Source organism: Neodiprion pinetum, chromosome 2 (genome assembly GCF_021155775.2).
Source record: "Neodiprion pinetum isolate iyNeoPine1 chromosome 2, iyNeoPine1.2, whole genome shotgun sequence".
Classification (NCBI taxonomy): domain Eukaryota; kingdom Metazoa; phylum Arthropoda; class Insecta; order Hymenoptera; family Diprionidae; genus Neodiprion; species Neodiprion pinetum.
The window spans coordinates 35,079,970-35,099,776 of record NC_060233.1 but is presented as its reverse complement, the minus strand read 5'-3'; the positions used below and the strand labels follow the sequence as shown (position 1 = coordinate 35,099,776).

At 46.1% G+C, this 19,807-nt stretch overlaps 1 long non-coding RNA gene across 2 annotated transcripts in view; it reads right to left on the bottom strand.

Moving 5' to 3' along the window:
• The window catches only part of LOC138190445 (uncharacterized), a 115,001-nt gene that overhangs the window by 71,074 nt on the left and 24,120 nt on the right, over window positions 1–19,807 (bottom strand). The window lies entirely within an intron of this gene.

The window sequence follows — 19,807 nt, the reverse complement described above, 5'->3', positions numbered from 1 at the left end:
CACTGAAATACAACGTCGTGCAGCGCTCTCATCTTACCTACCTCTCTTTCCCTTTCCATCATCTCGCTCGCTCTCGAACAATTCTCCACTTGTCTCTTATTTCTCGTTTCACCGCATCTCGCGTTGACCAGTTCCTCGGAACGACCAGACTGCTTCGACAAAATCTTTTTTACGAAATCCCCGGCATACCTAATATCCTAATTTTCGTATAATAAACATCCACGGAGATGTACCGGCATAATGATACTTTATTTTCAGCCCTCTTCGAGTAACATGATCCGACTTCATCTCCTACATCGTGGCTACCGACACTGGAAGTGTCAATTGGAAATTAAGAAAGTGAATTTTTGACTGGTCACAAATTTGTTATTTTTATTTTTTTTTCTTATTCTTTTTAAGCTTATTTTCACCGTTTCGGGGAGCGAAAGAGTTTCTCTTCTAAGTTGAGAAGCCGACAGGTTGACTTAGGTGTCATATTTTATTTATTTTTTATCTTTTGCTTTCATACTCGTGAAAGTTGTCTTATTTCAATTAATCAAACGTTGCAAACGCGTAGAATTTTACACGGACACGACGAGAGCGAATAAAATACGTACTTTCGTCGCCTCTTACTATTATCCGTTGAACGATGAGTTTAGTGAAATTGCTAATTCTGCCCACATCACGTTTCACACTAGATTCACGGTTGCGAATTCTGACAGTTTATACTAATTCCGTAAAAGTCAACGCAGCTTTCAAAGCTGCGAATAGTAAAAATTGCGTGACTAATTCAATAAATAATTACGATTTTCAGACATTGACCACTCTGTAACCGGAAGTGACAGGATTTTCAAAGATATTTTCTTAATTTTAAAATACCCAAGGTACTATTGCAAGTTCAATCCACTCTCAAAGAAAAACCTCCTTAACAATGGTATCCGGTAGAAAAGTAAAAATCGCAAGACAATTATTAAATAAAAAAAAAAAAAAAACATGGGATAGCAAGATTTGACGAACCGAGCTTCTTAAATTTCTAAAACCCTTGCTTCCCAGGAAAGTGTCGAGCTCAGGCACTAGCGGAAGGCGGGTACGAGGGTCGGAGGGTAAAGCCGGCGGACTCAGCGCACCTGTGCGCATCGCAAACGCGGTTCGACGACAATACCTAACAAGAGTCCTGTGAATCGGGGACTCCGGACCCCGTTGGGGACGGGTATGCGCTCGAAGCGGAGCGTTTGCTCGATTTGCTCTTGTTAAAGCAGCATGGCGAGCGGAGCCGCGGAGCGTCCTGTAGAATCCTGGAGGATCCTGCAGGTACCTGCAGCCGCGACGCGACTCCCCCGCAGCCTCCCACCCGGCGTACCCGCATCTCTTTCCCGTACAGTAACCGCGACGTCGAGACGCGTCTGCATCTACAGGCGGTTCTCGCCGGGCCCGTCGGCCGCTTACGTCCCTGGAGCCCGGGCCCCGTCTCCCAGGGTGGAGGGGCCCGGTTCTTCCCACCCCACTCTGACAGGTACTACCTGCGCGTCGTGGAGGCACTGATCGGCGCGATATCATCGTAATTTAAAATCACCCGCGCACGAGACAAAAACAGGCAGCCTCGAAAGCAAGTGTGCGCATCGCTCTTACACCGTACGCCGGATCTTGATCACGGCATTCCGGAGGATGACGGCTCGCGTTCCCCCGACGCGTACCAAGCTCTGATAGTAATTGATAGCCGACCACTATACGCCAACTACCAATCAGGCGATACGGTATGCAGGTGTTGCTACGGATGCCAAACTGGCACCTCTGCCTCCTCGCTCTTCGTCCTGCCGGGATTCGTCGAGATTGTGGCAAACATGGTAGCCGATGACAAGACGGTCACCTGCACTTGTCGTCGAGTAGCTTTCTTCGTCGGTTACAAGTTACAGTTTTCTTCCTCGGTGTGCCTACCAGCGGCAGCTCTCGAAAAAAGAATAATTCATTTCCCCGAGTTATAAAATCTTCCTGAATTTCTGATCCCTTGAACGACTTGAAACCTCGGCGTGTGTCTCATCCCGAAGCAACTCGGTTCGCCAATAATTTCTCAATATTAAACCTATTATTTATGCTCGTAATCAAAATAACGAATGACCGATGAATAATTTTTCGTCCTCCGGCAGTTTACTGCGAAGTGAATGATATTTCTCGCAGGACTTAAGCCGCGGATGCCTCCAACGATCGAAAAGAGCTCGCGAACGGCCTTGAGGGAGTTGGTGACTGCGGCTGCTCTCCAGGGACGAGGTGATAAACTGGCCATTACCGTATCGCGAACGCGACTTGCAACGAAACGAGTAAAAAAATCCACGCTTCATACCGTCCCATCACCATGTACCGATATGAGGAGCCGCTTGAGCTGTACCTTGAATCGCGCAGGGTTCATGATCATTCCATTTTACACGTCCGTTGCATCAAATGTTAACGACAAGCTTCACTGGCGACAATATAAAGTGAAAATGAGAACACTAAAAGCCCACGCTATGCAAAATTGACGACGTTATTAACTCCGCGGACTCAGCGTCGGTCGATATAGATACTTTTCAAATTACACTAGCCTAATGCTGATGAACGCCGTTTCATCGATCCAAAGTCTTTCCTCCTTTCTTTGCAATAGACGTCTTCAGATGTAGTGGAATATACAAAATCCAAAACGCTTGACCGCAACTTTTTACTACAAACATTTTTTTTATTCGATTTCGTCCAAAGTATCCGAAGGGAATGAATTTATCAGACAAGAGTTTCATCTCAGCGTAGCATGCATGACTGGGTGTATATAGGTATAGTTCAATGCTACATTGAGGGCGGTTCAAACGAGGTGAGAAAAATAAAATGAAAAGGTACATGTAGCATTCAGTGAAATCGTGACCAAAGCTATACGTATATATTCGGTGATAAAGTATTTGAAGCAGTGAAATAAAATCAATTAAAATCGAGAAGAAAGCGCATTAAAATAGAACCAAAATACTGAAAATGATCAGACAAAGGGGTAGGGGGGGGAATATAAGAGACAGGCGAGTAATTTGTGTTTAGGTAATTATGGGGGGGTAGTTAGCGTGCCGGGGACCGTTCGGAGAATTCTTGACCTCCGCCTTCAGCGCGGAGACGCGGCTTTGTACTGGGATTCGGTTGTAGTACGCCTTCCCAAACCCTACGATGTATAATTAACGGCCCACCCAGATTTCCCGGGTCCCTGCGACGTCCGAGAATTATATAGGAGCATAAGGATACGGACGTCCCTATCTTAGCCGGTCATCGCCGACTCGTGAGTGCGCTTTGCAGCATCGCGTGTTCAAATTTTGCGAACAAGCGAAACGCAAAAATTCCGTATTCCACTTGTAGTCTCACACTTTGTTCAAAGCCACGCGCCGATTTTGTCCGCGGTATTAAAAATACGTAGCCGGAATTCATTGAGTCGTAACGAAAAAGAACTAGTGTGAAATATAAAAAGCAAAAAACCTTGCATATGCGAATAAATTTAAACAAGGATGTATTCGGTACATGAAGAATAAAAATTCCACCTCGCGCCAGCACCAGACGTGGCAGAAACGTATGAACTGCAGTTAGATTCTTCGATAGGCTCGGAAACAGGTTTTTATTCGATCGTCAGGAATTTCGCCGAGTGGGTGATAGTGACAAAACAAAGTATTGCCATCCATAAAACATTAACACTTTCATTGCCGGACCGAACGATCGGATCCCCTTTTTCGGATTTGGGCTGGTTCAGCATGAAAGTTTCCCGCGCCAATACACCAAGATAAGGTTGCCGTCACGCACCTTAGCGAGTTTGCGCGTGCGTATAATTCGCAGGCATTTGGCGAGATATCCGCAGGTGTCGGTGGCCGCGCCGGTTGTTCCGCAGCCTGCTGCAGTAGGTCTGTATTTTTCTCGGCACTTAGTTGTCGCATGCCGGTAGACCGTAGTCGTGATTTGTTCGGAACAGATAGAGGCTGGCACTTATAATCCGAGATTAATCGTGAGCGTGCAGCGGTGCGGTAAAACCGTGCAGGTTGTGCTCGGCGTGTGGCGTCGAAACGTTTTCTCCGGTATCTAAACGGGGTGACTACATCCTCGCGTATAAGCTAATCGGCATTACATTTTTTCGGTGGTTATTGATCATTGGGCAATGCGCCGCGTCGGACGCCTCGGTGAATCCAAGATGGTGATTTATTGGCCGCCGTCCGCCACGGCCGAAACCGACTCGGTGTAATTACGGGAGATTAGCGATTGGTTAACGCGTGCGGCTCGGTCCGACGGAGGGCCGTTCGATAATGAAAGAAAACCTTTATTGCCGGGGATCGGATGTATAAATAAACGTCGGACGATTTCGCCATACCGTAAAAATCAGCGTGATATTGTTTACGAATGTACCCACCCTGCTCCCCCACTCCGGACATTTCGAAGCTCCTTTTCGCAGACGATGTTCGAAACCCTCTCGATACTCTATCGATCCTTTCGTCGGCAAGATTTATGAATTCGGGCCCACTGGTCCATCGCTTATGGCCTCAGGCTGCCCACTCTTGACCCGATCTAACAACATAAGTGTATGATACTCTACGGAGACGTCGGAACTCGTTTAACAATGAGCCGATTTGTAGATGTGGAACGTTGGGGATGGTTTTCAGTGTCGAATGACCCGGATTAAACGGTTCAACACCCTTCCGATAATACTACCAAACAATTCGTGCGGTACAAAGTGTTCGATAATTCCAAGTGACAGTTTTGGGTTGAAAATTTAGCACCGATTAATACTGCAAGTGTTGTTAATACTATCCTGTGAAGGATTACCAGGATTAGGATCACCAGGGTACGTATAGAAACATGCTTTGTACTCTTGCCAGTGAGATGATTAGGGATATTTGTCCGAAACCTCAGACCAGGTTATTAATGTATTCCAGAGGAGGTTTTCGAGCGAAGCGAGTGCAGGGTTCGATTTTCATACATATGTTTCTATCAAGGACCTTACTGTAGGACCCTTCGAATTGACGCGCATGCAGCGCTAGAGCAATGAAGAGAGAGAGAGAGAGAGGGACAGAAACGCACGCTAGGAAATTAATCCCGAAGAGTCGGAGTTTGTTGCAGCGGGTCGAGCTGATATTCGTCGGTTAGCCGGTGTGATCGTCGGCTTATTCGAGTAGGACTTGAAACACGTTATGCAGAATGCGACCGGGCAAAGTGCAAAGGCAATCTTGGCCCCGAGCGAAGTCAACCAGTCAGGCAGTCAGGCAACCAGTCAGGCTGCAGTCAGGCAGGCAGGCAGGCGGGAAGGCACAGGGTTCATTCATAAGGCGTGCCAACCTGCCAAATATTATGCTAAAATATTCCATACGCCTCGGCTAATGGATTCGCTGGTGACTTTCTCTCTCTCTCTCTCTCTCTCTCTCTCTCTCTCTCTCTCTCTCTCTCTCTCTCCCTCTCTCTCTTTCTGTTTCTCTCTGTTTCGCTCGCTGCTTTTTTACCCGCTCGGCGCGTTATCGACACGGATTTTCAATTTCGAAACACAGAGAGAAGATCAATTCACGGATGCGTAAATATCTCGCGCAAACGATTCGCCACGTCGCGTCGATCGCTTGTCGATCGTCAAATCAATTAATCCTTCATTGCCGAAGACCGATCCATCCCGCAACTACCTATGACTAACGTCTCTTCTCCGCTCAGCTGCTGTCGCTGTCAGCACGGAAGTGACAAAAACTCTCCAATAAACTACGTTCTACCGAATTAGCCGTGACGGATGGACAATAAATCAGCTGGTCAAGCATAACTCGGGAAAAGAAATAAAGAATTGAAAATGTAGAAAAAGAGAAGGAAGAAGAATATTCGTGATGACGCGTAATGGCACGTGACGTTGGGAAGAATCGTAACTTTTCCATCGAAAATTACAAGTCAAAATTCGTCCCATTCTTCCGTGTCGATATTGCGAACTACGTACATCAACACCGTACAAATCAGATTATAATCAATCGAAAACTGTGATTGACTGCAGGCTGATAAAGCTATGATGGCTAAGTTAAAAGTCTAGGAACGGGACGAACCTGCCCGAAGGTAAGGAGAAGCAATTAAAAAAGCCGGGGAAGATAAATGAGAGAAAGAGGAGAAAAGGAATTATACAAATAGGTGGAGAAAATGTAGAAAATAGAGAAAAAACTAATGACAAACACGTGGCAAGGTAATCGAGTATAGCTAAATACAACAAGGCGCGCATCGCAGTCTCGCTCGCGTCGAGGGCAGAGGATTAATTCGACGGATATTTTATAATTATTTTAATTTCTTTTCATCTCTTTTTTCCATGTCAGCGCCGCTTCAGGGAGCATATCCCCCGTCTTCCTGGGCGACGGGTGTGCAGTCGGTCGTTTCCGTGTCACGTCGCCCGGAGCATACGTGTTTACGGACCCGTATTCAGAATCAGCTGAAGTAAAGGATAAGGAAGTGACGGAGGAAGGGGCGCGTCAGATGTGCGCTAAGTGGTTGTCTCCCTAATAATACATACAAAAACGCGTACGGAGACCTTCGAGGAAGCACGAAGCGTGTGCTGAAATTTCGCTGCGGGGACCGGTTGAAACTTTTTGCAGAATTTTTCACACCTTGGTTAAAATATTAAAGAATCACCGCCCGATTCACTTTTGCGTATAAGAGTCACGTGCTGTTTATTTCTTGTTGTTAGTATGGTGCGCCATAAAGTACCTTTTTTTATGCACAATTTCACATCATATTCTTGATGCATTAATAAGCATACGTTCATATTTCGTTTGTCTTATACAATAACCGATGATTACGGACTATCCGCAGCGTACAATAAGACTCGAATCAAATCGGGATTTGCAGATATTGTTTCGCACCCTTGGGCGATACGGCAATGAGAAAGTAATGTAAATTTATTTCGCAGGAATACTATCTACAGTAAAAGGTCAAGGCAATGAGATTCTTAGTACGTTGAAATTTATACAAAGGCACAATATGTTACTTGACGCAAGCGATACGCGGACAAAAAGATAAAAGCTTAATCGAAAATTGAAAATCAATCATCGGTAAGTCTCAAGTGTCCAAACCGTCTCAAACCACAACTTAAACGACTTTAATATACCCCCGGCAAACAACCCATACGTGGATCTTTATCCCGTTAGCTCTTGATGTCCGAAGTGAGGAGTTCCGGCTACGAAAATATGGTCAGGCTTAATTTCACGTCAGACGGTTCTTTCATTTGTTAAGAATTTCAAAAATTATTAACGATTTTTTCTTCGCGGTCCAACTCAAACTCCATTTATTAAGAAACTTTGCTAATTTTCAAAGCTGACGATGAATTGAAAAAAGAAACATGGAGTCTTGTCCACTTAAGGACGCGTTCTACAACTATTTTTTCTTTCTCCGTCAACGTAAAGAATTCTGAAAACTTGATCATTTTTTCAGACTACCCAGAGAAAAACACGAGACTCCCACAGACAAGTTTTGTGTAATTTTGTAGCGCGCGGCCATGTTTCGCCTGGTTCTCACAATTAGACTGGTCCCTTGACCCCGATGGCCGCCCGGGGCGCGCAGAGTCCGCATCCTTTTATCTCGCTCCGTTGGGTGTTTTATTTGCAGCATGGGTATTTTTAATTCCTGAATTTTTACCGCTCCGCAGACGTCCGAGGCACAGGTGTTCCACCGCGTCTGTGTCAGGTAGATAGGGGGATAGTCGTAGGTGAGGGAAAAAGAACACAAAAAAAAAAAAAAAAATCAAATGGGAAAGAATACCAATCTCGGCGTTCACAAAGGCCCAAATATAATAATGAATCACAGCGAGCGGCGCCGACTTTCATATGCAAAGCATCGCGCCGCGTTTCTCGAACTACGCGAACATCGCAGAATAATTTTGAAAACATCGGGTTATAAAATCGGGATAAAAGATTAAAAAAATGGTAAAAATCGGTAAAGTTCAAGCGACCGTTGAATGGATCATAAAGCAGCCGGTATAACGCGAGTGTAATGTTCGCTCTATAATTAATAATATATGCTTGTTATTTGTTGTGGCAGGTATTACGGCGCGTGGAATCGAGGATCATTAGCGATTTGCTCCGCGCGTCAATCAGTTTTGCAATTCGATAATACGCCAATCGAAATATTGAAAATTTAGCGAAGGGTTGCACGGGGTCACGACGTATCCTAGCTGAAAGGTCAACGAGCAATTTAGTCCAGACGCCGCATAAAGTTATTCGCAATATCCGTTCCGAAACTGAACTCAGACACAACTTTCCTCCTCACTCTGTTATACGTATACATCCTGACCTATATAAGCTTGAATTTCAGCGTCACGCGGGTAGGCTTTCGAAAACGAATCGGCAGCACCGCCGTTTGTCAAGAAGAATTTTACGAATCATCGTCAAGAGTCATGTCACCCAGGTATTTGAAAAAAGACGAACTATTCTCCTCGTCGGCTTACGACTGTGATGCGCATCAGCGAATAGACAAAAGGGAGTCTAACTCGACCGGGTTCGATAATCGGATGTTTTCTAATCGAAACAGCGATACCTGTCGCCGCTACCTACGAGATCTATGCGTGGTGTAGGAGAAGATTGGGAGGGAGAGAGACGAGGAGAGGGGGGGCCCCCTTGGTCAGCGGCGTGAGATGCCAAGATAAAGGTAATTAGATTAGACAGAGAGTTACATGGCGTGAAGAGATCCTAGGAATGTCAGAGGCCCCTTTCGAGGGACTTTCAGGGTTCTCAAAGGCAAGATGCTCCATGTGGCATGTGCCCAAAGTGATTAGACAGAGACTAAATGCGACCGACCGGTCGACTCAGCCCGGCCGACGAGGCTCTTCTTTCTCTAAATTTTTATTTCACCTTTATTTCCTTTTGCTTTTCACAATATTTCTCCTTGTTTTTTTGTCACTCTTCTCTCTTCATCCCATCGTTGTGTTTTGGCTTCCGAAGTGGCCGTTATGCTGCAGCCACCCGGACGTTATATCGTCCCATGCTCGTAAAATTCCGATTTATTGGCACATATTTTATGTTTGTATACAGAAAAATTGCAGACTCGACACGTCGTCGAGGTATTCGAAGCCTAATCTACTCGTCGAATCTACTTGAAATACGAAATTGTGAAACGTAAATTTCAATCAAATTTAAAAACACATATCATAAAAGACATTTCTTGTATCTTATAACTGCACGAATAGCAACGTTTATTATCGCCAAATATTTTTTTCATCAGCGAACAGTTGCCTAGCTTCAATCTTTTTATTCACTCCCTCGATTATTCACAATTTATTCGTCACCATTTTCTCTCGTTTGCCGATTTTTATAGTCATCCTCAGCTCGTCGACGGAGGTGGCGAGGCGTCCGAAAAGCAGGTGACCGTAAGTCTTGGAGGACATTGCCGATCAGGCAACCAAGTCGACTCCGAAACAGGTGTGGCACCTGTCGCGTATTGCGAACGCGATACGCGAATCCGCGACGAAGCCAGGCCGTCAGTCAGTCAGTCGGCAGCAGGTGTATTCCGCAACGAAGCGGCTCAGATCGCCGGATGCTAATTGGCCGGAGGCTGCGTCTGCGACGATCCCAGACTGAGTCTGGGACCGATTTAACGATCCGGAAGATCCGCTCTTGCAATCAAACGCGGACCGGATAAGAAAGACCGTGAAAACCGGGTATTTCAAGCTGGCGAGTCTTGGCAGTCAGCCCAAGTTGGCTGAAATTATGCTCATATGATCATATGTGAGGCGGAGTGAACAGGAATGGAAATATTCTTGACACAGAGACCATCGGAGTCGTCATTTTTCATTTGGTTCCAAGAGCTGCGGTCCTTCTGCGATCCGGCATGCACTTGACTTCAAGTGAATTCGAAAGATTTCTCACCGAGCGAGTACCTTCTTTCAATTTACTTTTCTCAATAGAAATCGGTGATTGTGACGGTGGTGGTGAGAACGGAAACGAATGAAGTACGAGGTATGACGAATGTAAATTTAAGAATCAGCGCAGGAAAGGGGGTGGGGGGGGGGGGGAGGGAGGAGAGGAAGAAGCGCGTTACGTATTCAAGTGAGGTAGTCGAGACTTTGCCGCGGAACGCGCGTCTCCTTTGATCAGGATTTTTTGGTGAGAGTTTGGATTTTTGATGAAGCAGCGGAGAGAGTTTATGGAGTCTTCTTATCGGCGCGGTAACAGCCTCTTTAACAACTCCCGCCGACACTAAGACGGGCGTTAGCTTACCCCGGCTATTAATTAGAGGATATTTATAGTGCCAAGTGGCGACGTGGCATCGAGGCGCTACCTTTGAATGTGATATCTTCACAGAGCGCGAGGCGTTTCCTTTCGACAATCACGGGGCGTTTATTGCTCTTGTTATGGTTAACGAAAGAGCCGTTCGTGTCAGCTCGTTTCTCTATCGCGCGTCTCACCTTATTAAACATCTAAGCGATACAATTTTTACGGTAAAACTTAGCGACGAAACCTAAACGTGTAAAATGTCCGACTAAATACGCGCGGCGAAGGTCCGTTAAACATCCAGTCAACTCCTTATCAAATCTTCAAGGTAATTTCTATTCCTCGGAGTCACTCGGTTATTCATTCGCTCGGCTGGGATCAGTCTGTAAACTCGTCGCAGGCTGGGCGAGTATGTAAAACATTGTTGAAACGTGCCCCGCGATCGAGAGGCCCCAAGAAGGAGAAGATCCGTTGCGTGTCTCGGTTTGAACTCCGCTTAAAGGTGTTCCGCTGCCAGTGGTCCCGCGTCCGGAGGAGGGTGTTTAACGTTCGTTCGAGATATCGCAAAATGTATCACGTGCTACCAGCTGATTTTGTCGCCGAGCGCGTTGCGAACCGCAGCTTAAATAAAAATAAGCCTACAAAATAAGACCGACTGCTATTAATTGCGACCCGTTTATCGCAAGCTTGTTGCCACGTATACGAGCTTAATTGGACTCCATACAACTGAAAGCTAAATATTCAGAGGATTCGTGTCGACGATTTGTCCAACCGGAACTGCCACTCTTTTAGCCAAAGAGAGAAACGAGAAGACGGGGATATTCTGTTCGAAACAAATCGCAAGGCACAATTAGAGTTACAGGTCGGCAATCGGCTTGATCGCAGAAAAGGTTCCGCACAACGATTTGAAAACTGTTAAATATTTCTCAATCTTAATCTATTACTTGCATGAGCAAAAAATGCTGGAATTGTTTTCGCTTCTTTTCACCCTTATTGAATCGTGATGGAATTTTACCGAGTACTGCCGAAGCAAGAATATGAAAAGAGTTTTGATGATCTTCGGAGTGTTTAAGAATCTTGAATTAAGATGGCGACCACGAGGAGAGTAGATAGACGCCTTACGGACGCCGAGAGCTCTAAGGCCGAGGGGATTCTCTCATTCGTGGAGCGTGTACTTTGGGCTCTTTAAGATTCGGGCTATCTCGAGGGCCGTTGGTTTGTCGGTAATAAATATCCGTTTGAAATAACGCGCGTATAACGCGAACGGCCGCAAGATTGGTGCTTATAAGAGCGCGGTGCGAGCCGGCGATATATTTGCCAAGTCGTGGTAAGAGGCAGTTTCCCTATCTTCTGGTGCTCGGCGCGCTGCAGTCCTTGGCGAAAAATTCGTACCCCGAGAACGAATGTTCGTGATAACGGACACGTACGACTCACTCGGCGAAGCTGCAGAGCCAGTGATAAAAACAGCTGAGTTAATCCTGGAATACGGTGCGCGGCTGTGTGCGTGCCCTGCGGGCAAACCCGTGGCCTAGGCACATCCACGAGAGTATCCGAGTATCCCGCAGCCGCACACTCGCCTTCGCCGTTCCCTACCTACCGTGTCGCAGCTCGGCTATCCCAACTCCTCCGCGACTACAGGTGGTTCGCGTTTCTCGGTTGTGTTCCCTCTTCGCCACAGCTAACGCCAACGAGATTATAACATACCCACACCGGACACCTAGCCGGTGTCTCCGGGAGCAGAGCAGGCAATTGGTAACCCAGGTACACGGCCCCGCTTCCCGTCGGAGGGATTTCTACGCGGAATGAAAGCCTCCTACTTTGATAAGGACGTCGTTCTCTGTCCTGGCGAAAATTCCCTTACGCCTCACCTACTTCCTGTATCGAGCTTCGATCGATCGGTAGAATCGTTTTGTCTCTTCTACAGTTGGTGTTCGACCTCGTTACGTCGCCTGTCCAGTGACTCGCTGTGATAAGACGATAGAATATATATTTTACTTTCTTATTCGTACGAGCATATTCGTGACAGTTCTAATATTTTGTAGCTACAATTCGATTGGTCGAGACAGAGCGTTTTGTTTTTGTTTCACGCAACGGACATTGGACGATCAACGTCATAGAGATTTTTAAAAGCTTCGATTCTAAAGTTTGGCAATCAATTTGTCATAAATCTTTAAGCGCTGATACCGGATAAACTGAAATTGTTTTTGATCGGTGTGAGAAAACAACTTTGCTAATGCGATAATTCCAGTGGGGCTGAGAATCAACATTTTGACAAGTAGTAAGAGATTATTTTTGGTACGTTTGTACAAAATCCATCCGCGTACGACTCGCCGTAAATTATGTTTAAAATTTTTGTATAAATTTGAAAGGGGTTAGGTTATTTCCGTAGTGATTTATACTCGACGCCCGGAGGAAGCGGCCAACCTTTTTAGCGCCCTCTTCAATTTGAGACAAGGAGAAAGAGCGGTTCTAGAACCGAGGTAAGTATGGATAGAATAAATCTGATGACGCAACGACGAGAGAGAATTGCGGTAGGCAGTTTGTTTCAATCAAGAACCACAAATCTTTGGTGTAGGTACCCTGCGCCGCTGCCGCGTGTTGCGGGATTGTAGATGATGGCGTCGCGCTCCGCGTCCCGGGACAACAAACTTATGGGCTTCCATGGAATAACCGGGGAACGCCTACGCCAAAGGCGAGCCGAGCGGCGTGCTACGGGCCGGGCTTGATACTAGAGCTACAATTATACCGATTTGAAATTGTTCCACGGGTTAATACAACGTAACTCCGCGTCGCCTTTGGGCCCAAGTAATCAAAGTCTCTCAGCGTGGATTTCAGTCCAGTCTAACAAATCAATACCGAAATTATTATCCGCTCTTTGGCAGTCAAGGTAGTTTGCCGACCGGGAATCAAAAGATATTACATACCCGTCGACGTATTCGACGTCTCGCATCGTATCCTGCACAAGGCCTGCGAATCTTTTCACTTCCATCGCTATACCGTTCGGCGGATTTAGCTTTTTATCGTCCCGTTTTTCGGACATGATATTAAGAGGTATCGAATCTTTAACAGCGAAAAAGAATTCGGATAATCGAGAGAAGAGGGCGGATCAGTTGACACGGGCTGCAGCCGCATACCGATTTTCAGAGATACGATACTCGCGCTCGCAACCTGTAACCCTTGGGAAGAGATTCATCCGCTCGTTTGCCCGAGGTAGTGTGGAATTGTAGATCGTAAGAGATCACGACGGGCATAACCGATCAATCGATCCCGCCGCTCGATTACTCCGAAGGCGTCGAACCTTTTTCTCCTTTTTCTTGCATCCTCCTTGTTTTATTCTTGTTTTAAAATCGATTTTCCACTTCACTCTTTTACTTCTCTTTCTCGTAATTCGTTCCTTTTTTTAACCCCCCGCCTCCCGTTTTCGAAGATCATGGTAAAAGACTATTGTTTCAGGACCCGGCTCAGGCTGCATTTCACGTACTAGAAAAAGCGGATTTATCTAATTCAGTTACAACGGCGGCTTCCTCAGATCTATCGAGTCGATTCGTGACTTCAGCTTCCAGACGCCCCTGGAACCACATCCTTGCGGAGTACGCGTCTCTGAGGCGTCGAACAAAAACGGGAACAAAATTGAGCAGCCCTCCGTGGAATAACTTACGGCATTACAGTATGACACGCAGAATGTAGTCGGCAACACTGAGCAGAGATCGGCCTCAACAGGTTTCCTACCGCATCTGTTCGAATTACAAGAATTTTTCTATTTTCATTTGAAAACTTTTAAACATTAGTTATCGTTAGAGTAAATACCGTCTCGTTAGCTGTTTTGTAATTTTGCCAAATGTTTTCACAAAAGTTGAACGTCTATGGAACTTGCATATCTTGCAGGTAGGTTAATGTATGTCAGCGCAGCGGACGGTGGTTGAAAAAAAATATTATCGAGATAATAGAGGAGGGTCAGCGGATCACCGAGGCGTCATAAAGCGATCTGCCTGAAAGATGAGAAACCGGATGAGACCGACACCGCACGAACCAGGTCGCTGATCAGTCCTGGGACCGTTAATTATTCCAGCCAAGAGCGGATCACAATGCGGGAGACGATTTAAGAAGCAGGGAAGGAAGGAAAATCGAGTAAACGTAGAACAGATTCACACGTCCGAACTCCGTTTCTTTTTCTCGAGTGTTTTCTCGAAAAAACGACTTTTATAGATGGTCAAGGATCATCGAGAAGTGACTCGGAATTATCGCATCACTTTGCCAGCTACCAGCTTGCCCCACCTTACCCTCGAGTATTTTTTTCATGGGTAGCCTCCTCGCTCTGCATTGATAATAATGACTTGTTTCTGGGATCCACGTCATATCTTTCCAGACAATCGCATGATTGTTAACCGCCATGGCGTGCGGCGAATGATGTACGAAGCGTCGAGTCCATATATATGCTAACAATAAGACGCAAATGTGCCATGGTCTCGCTTATGCTATTCTATCGGTACAAGATGTCCTGGCTATAAAGTAAAATTGTCGTCGTAAGAAATTATCCTGCGAACATTAGAGTTCTACAGTTATTTTTTAGCAAAAGCACACTCAAATCACATTTTTGGTATCGACGAAGTCAATGATATACAAAGTTACGACAGCTCAACCGGATCAACTTTTATTAAAATTGAGGGTGACGTAACCATTCTCTTTTATCGTTAAAATAATCAAAATAAAATAAGTTGATATCTTTCGCGAATCATCCACTACCTGTTATAAAAAATAAATAACCGTTTGAAGTTTGATAAGTGAGCATACTTAGTATGTGCAATTGCCTGCAGATAGTAGAAACGAATCGGAATGCCTTGTTCCTTCACTCTTTGTAATACTTATACCTGTACACAGTATGAGCTTCTATAACAATCCAGCAACAGCAGCAGCAGCAGCAGCAGCAGCATCGAGTCCCCGATTGCTGCACGGTGCTTTCTGATGTGCAGACGATACGGCAACCACCTCTAATGGATCTCCGCGTGTATAGAGACGCATAGACGAATGGCTTCGTTGCCCATTATCGTTAAACCATAGTTAAGCGAGGCAAGCCCTGCAACGTGATGAGCCGCGAACTTCTTGCTGCATTCGCTCTACTTTTTCGCGCTGATTGCGGATGAATGCTGTGAAAAAGGGAGAGGATAAAGGAAGACGTCGGGAGTATGAGAAGAGGCAGAACGAAGAACCGAGTGACGCGACTCGGAATGGATAAATATCGGAAGTAGACGCAGGGTTGACAGGAAGGTCAGGTAAGGGCATGGGAACTAGGAATTGCCTGCCAGTAGAAAGTGCAAATAGTCATGTGCTTGCGGCTAACTATTTACGTCGATCCTTAAGCTGCAATAGGATATGCAGCAATGGAAATGAGCAAGTTGGATGTTGAGTGAATTACAAAACGAAAGAGTATTCGCTCTATATACTCGACGAATTGAAACTCCGAAGGATTTCGAAGTCTCACTGTCGAATGACAGCATCAGCAAAGCACAACGGTACATGAGATTATCGAAGCGTGTTGAATCAACGTTGATAAGATTCAACATTTCCGATTCTTCGACAAAAGTTCCATTGACAATGTCGTGGTCAGTTAGCGTCAACGCTTGCGTACAGTTTCTGGTTTTCGAAAGTTGGCTTGGAAGCAACATGTTTCGCAGCGTCCGCCATACTCCGCTCAAATGACAGCTATGCCGATTTCTCTACGATATCAGAGAGCGCAGGTGCCACGGGGAAGTAAATGAACGCGCTTCACGTTGCACTTGAAACTGCTAACACGATAAATACGCAGATGCAGATAGACACACCTGCATGCGGAAGATCGTAGAGTTTGGCGAGTCGTGTGCCCCGCGAGCATCACGATGCTGCATCACCGTGCTGCAGGTATAGTATTGGAAAAACGGGCTATTTACTAGAGCGGAAAGATCAGGATATCAAGGTTAGAGGACTGGAAATGTTTAGACTGTGCATTAAGGGGAGCGATATCGATGGAAAGCGGAGAATCCACCCCTGGCCGGAGGCTTTTCTACCTTTATTCAATTTGCGACAGCGAGGAAAAATATTTATGAAAGTGACACGGTCTTTGGAATTGTGCCTGAGTCGTTTCAAATTGCTTCTGCCCCCGCTCAGCCGATTTCCACGACGTCAATAGGAGATCTTCCGAAACAAGGATACGCCGTTGGCCTTAAGCCTAGGCAGTTAAAAAATTGAACCGCTTCTACGAGCAAAACGTGATAATTACACGTATACTAACACCTGCTGAAGCCAATCTCTACTGGTCCACCGCCAGCATCATCACGCGTCATCCGCCAAGCATCCGTCACCGTTACTCACCGCTTGGGATTACACGTAGTCAAGGAATAGCTCGGCCATAAAAAACCTCAGCGTTCAGTAAATCGATGGGAAAAATTATAAGGATATTCCTCTTTTGGAAAAAAACAGTTGACGCCAGAATCATCCGAATTTGAAAAAAAATAATGAAAGAGACCGACGAGTTTTTTCTAATCCTTGACGGGCGCGTTTGTACTGACAAATCTTGGAGGATGAAGGACAAAGATTGTGGCTGGACCAATTAAAGGCACTCAGAGGTGGCAGGCCACGACACGATTGCGGTTTACCGGTCTTCTACCAAAAATGGTTAAATTGACCAGGATCACGTTTTGCGCGAAGGAGTGCGTGTCCCGGTCTCTGTTCTGTGCTTGGGGCGAGGGATCCCATGGTTTATTTTATGGTTTTTCCGTACAATGTTACGCTGCCATTTTTTCTCCATAAAATTCTCCATATGGGCCGTGGGGTATTGTCTTGGAGTACTCGCACGCTCGACCCTATCGACCCCACACCTACTTTATCCCCGCGCTCAATTCAAAGCGCAGAAATTTTGTCGCTAAATTCATTATGTAGCTACATGGTTCGCTTTAGCCTCGAAGATGTCAACTCGAACAAACAATACTCGCATTTGGTTTCACGTTGTTCATCGTTTCTTTTCAATTCTTCAAAGACAATCAAAACGAAAGGTTATAAACACAGCGTGTGGGAAAGATAAGCTTGCAGGTGCTCACTCGAACCACTGTCGTCACGGTGAGCTGTTAGTTCTCAATGTTACTATGACACAATGAACTTTTGATAAGCGCGTGTCGGAAGTATCTAGCGTAAAATGTCATTGTCGGATCAAGTAGTTTAATGGCGCATTAAATCGTTCGGGAATCAGCAAGTAGGTGGCAGGATAGAAAAGGAAGAAGAGGCAGGTAGAGATATCCGGCAAAGTGACACCGTCGTGGGTTAGAGAAGAGGCGCAAGGAAGAAGCGCAGGTAAGGATCCCACCGGTTAGTCAATGGATCGCCTCGATCTTTGATCCTCGAATGCCGCCCACGAAAGGATCGTCTTGGAAATAAATATGTATAACAGTGTATGCAAAAATTTCAGTGACAAAGTTTTCCCACCGGAACAAGTGAGCGCGGACCCTTTCACGTCCTGTGCCCCGAGGGTTTCGTATTTCACCTGTTCTCCACGCTGTATCCTTCCCATTCAATATCCTTCGCCCAGCCACTAGTCGAGGCACAATACCGGTAGCCTGAGATACTACTTGGATACAGGCTCTCTGCCAGGATGAAACCTTTTTCCCAGGACGAGCTCTCGCCCATGGTGCAGTGGGAATCTCCGTAAGAGTTTCTCAAAATTCGTCTCATCGTTAGCGAATTTTCAAAAGCTTTAAGATAATCTTGGAATATTATTTTCCCGATTCAAAACTTTTGTCAATCTCCGATGATATTTCAGCTTCACTTTCAATCATACCTTCAATGTTATTTGTTACTGATTGACCTTTCGAAAATTCATTTACACCGGTAAACCTGCAGTAGGTATATATTAAGGATTTGTTGCACCGAGCCATAATCAGAGACCTCTTGACGCAGCAAGGAAACTAATACAGCACTCGTGCCCTAATAGTGTTGAACAAAGTTTACGGACGCGTTACGTGCATGGAAGATCAAGAGGAGTGTGGTGCTCTGCTCGATGCATAGGTGATGTACTTTCCTGGTGGACGAGAGGCTCTCCACACTGTCAAAGGAAGCTGCGGCGGCAGGCAGCGGTGTGCGAGGTAACAAACACTGAACTGATTGTGAGTCTGCGACGTAGGCAGCTTTCTCGCCGTCTCGTGAGAACCAAAACACACTCTACCTAGTCTAGCGCAGGCTCTATCCCGCTAAAGTTGGGCCCCATTATCCCGGCCGAGAGAGTCACACACCTGTACGTGTGTATGCGATATACATATACGTATAGACTTCGATGTGACAAAGCCCTCAAAGGGATTTGCATCTCGAGGCTGACCTCACGTTCGTTCTTATTTTCAAATCCACGTCCAGCAGGCCGGGTTGTTCCTGCGGATGAATTTCTTGCCTTCGTTGCCGGCTGGTCGAGGAGCGACTATAGGTATAAGTGCGGCTTTTAATTATCATTCAATTAACTACACCGAACAAGTCTTATCGGTGATCAGGGATTCTCTCCTCTCGGTTATTTTTTTACAATACTATTTTTCCTTCCCTCCATAGTCCTTTTTTTCTTATAACCCACCAGCCGAAGGATCCATCCGGCAAACTTCCCATGCCCCGAGCAGGTGCCGATCAAGGAGGACGGACCTTTTCCGTCTTTGGGACCCCATGGGAGCCGGGGATTTACCAGGGTGAGAATTTGACGTAGATGCAAGCCGGTGTACTGCTCCACTGCCACTGCCGCTACTGCCGCTGCACTTGGACGCACCACCTTGCGGTCACTCCCTGGGAAATTCAACCCGGCAGGTCGCAGGGGCCTACAGGAGAGCAGAGAGAACGGGGGACTTCTCACGGGCTGTACCTAGTCCGCCGCGTCTCCTTAAGATGTGTGAGAGACCACGGGGAAATATCCCCGTAGCCGGCCGGATAGACATGCACTATATACCACATTGCACACGTACCTCGATGGAATATGGAATATGGAATACGGAATATGGCGTATTAACGAGAGCTTGTGTACGCTTTGAAATATCGCACTGGCACAGGAGTGTAGAGGTTTGAGGAGGCCACAGGCGATTATCTACGTGGCAGGTAGTAAGTTGGTGAAGATTTCCGAGGTGGGTAGATAACTGGATAGCTGACTGGCTAGGCAGGCAGGCAAGCAGGCACCTACCTACCCACTCGGATTCAGCATTAGAAAAAGTCTGTGAATACATATATAGCATATTGCGTAAGAGAGTTTAATGACTAGGATAATCAGTCCGCTAAAGAGGGCATTACGTTAGAGAGATGGCGCTTGGTCTGATGTTACCTCAGACGGTAGGTCGGTATCTCGATATAATAACAACACACGTCCCCGGCCCCCGGCCCCTGCACGTATTACGACAAGACGTGATTATACGTTCGCAAAAACGTAACAAGGTAATATGCTCTCAGGCACCAGAACACTCCTCCGCGCAATGGTGAGATTGCGGATTCCTTTCCGCCAACTTTCCAATTTTTCTATTCGCCGTTCGATCCCATTTTCCCCCTTTCATCGAGATTAAGACATCCGCTGGTCAGTACGGAAATTTCAATCTACCGATACAAATAATCTTCGAACCTCACGAGATGCTGGAAAATACCGATCGTAA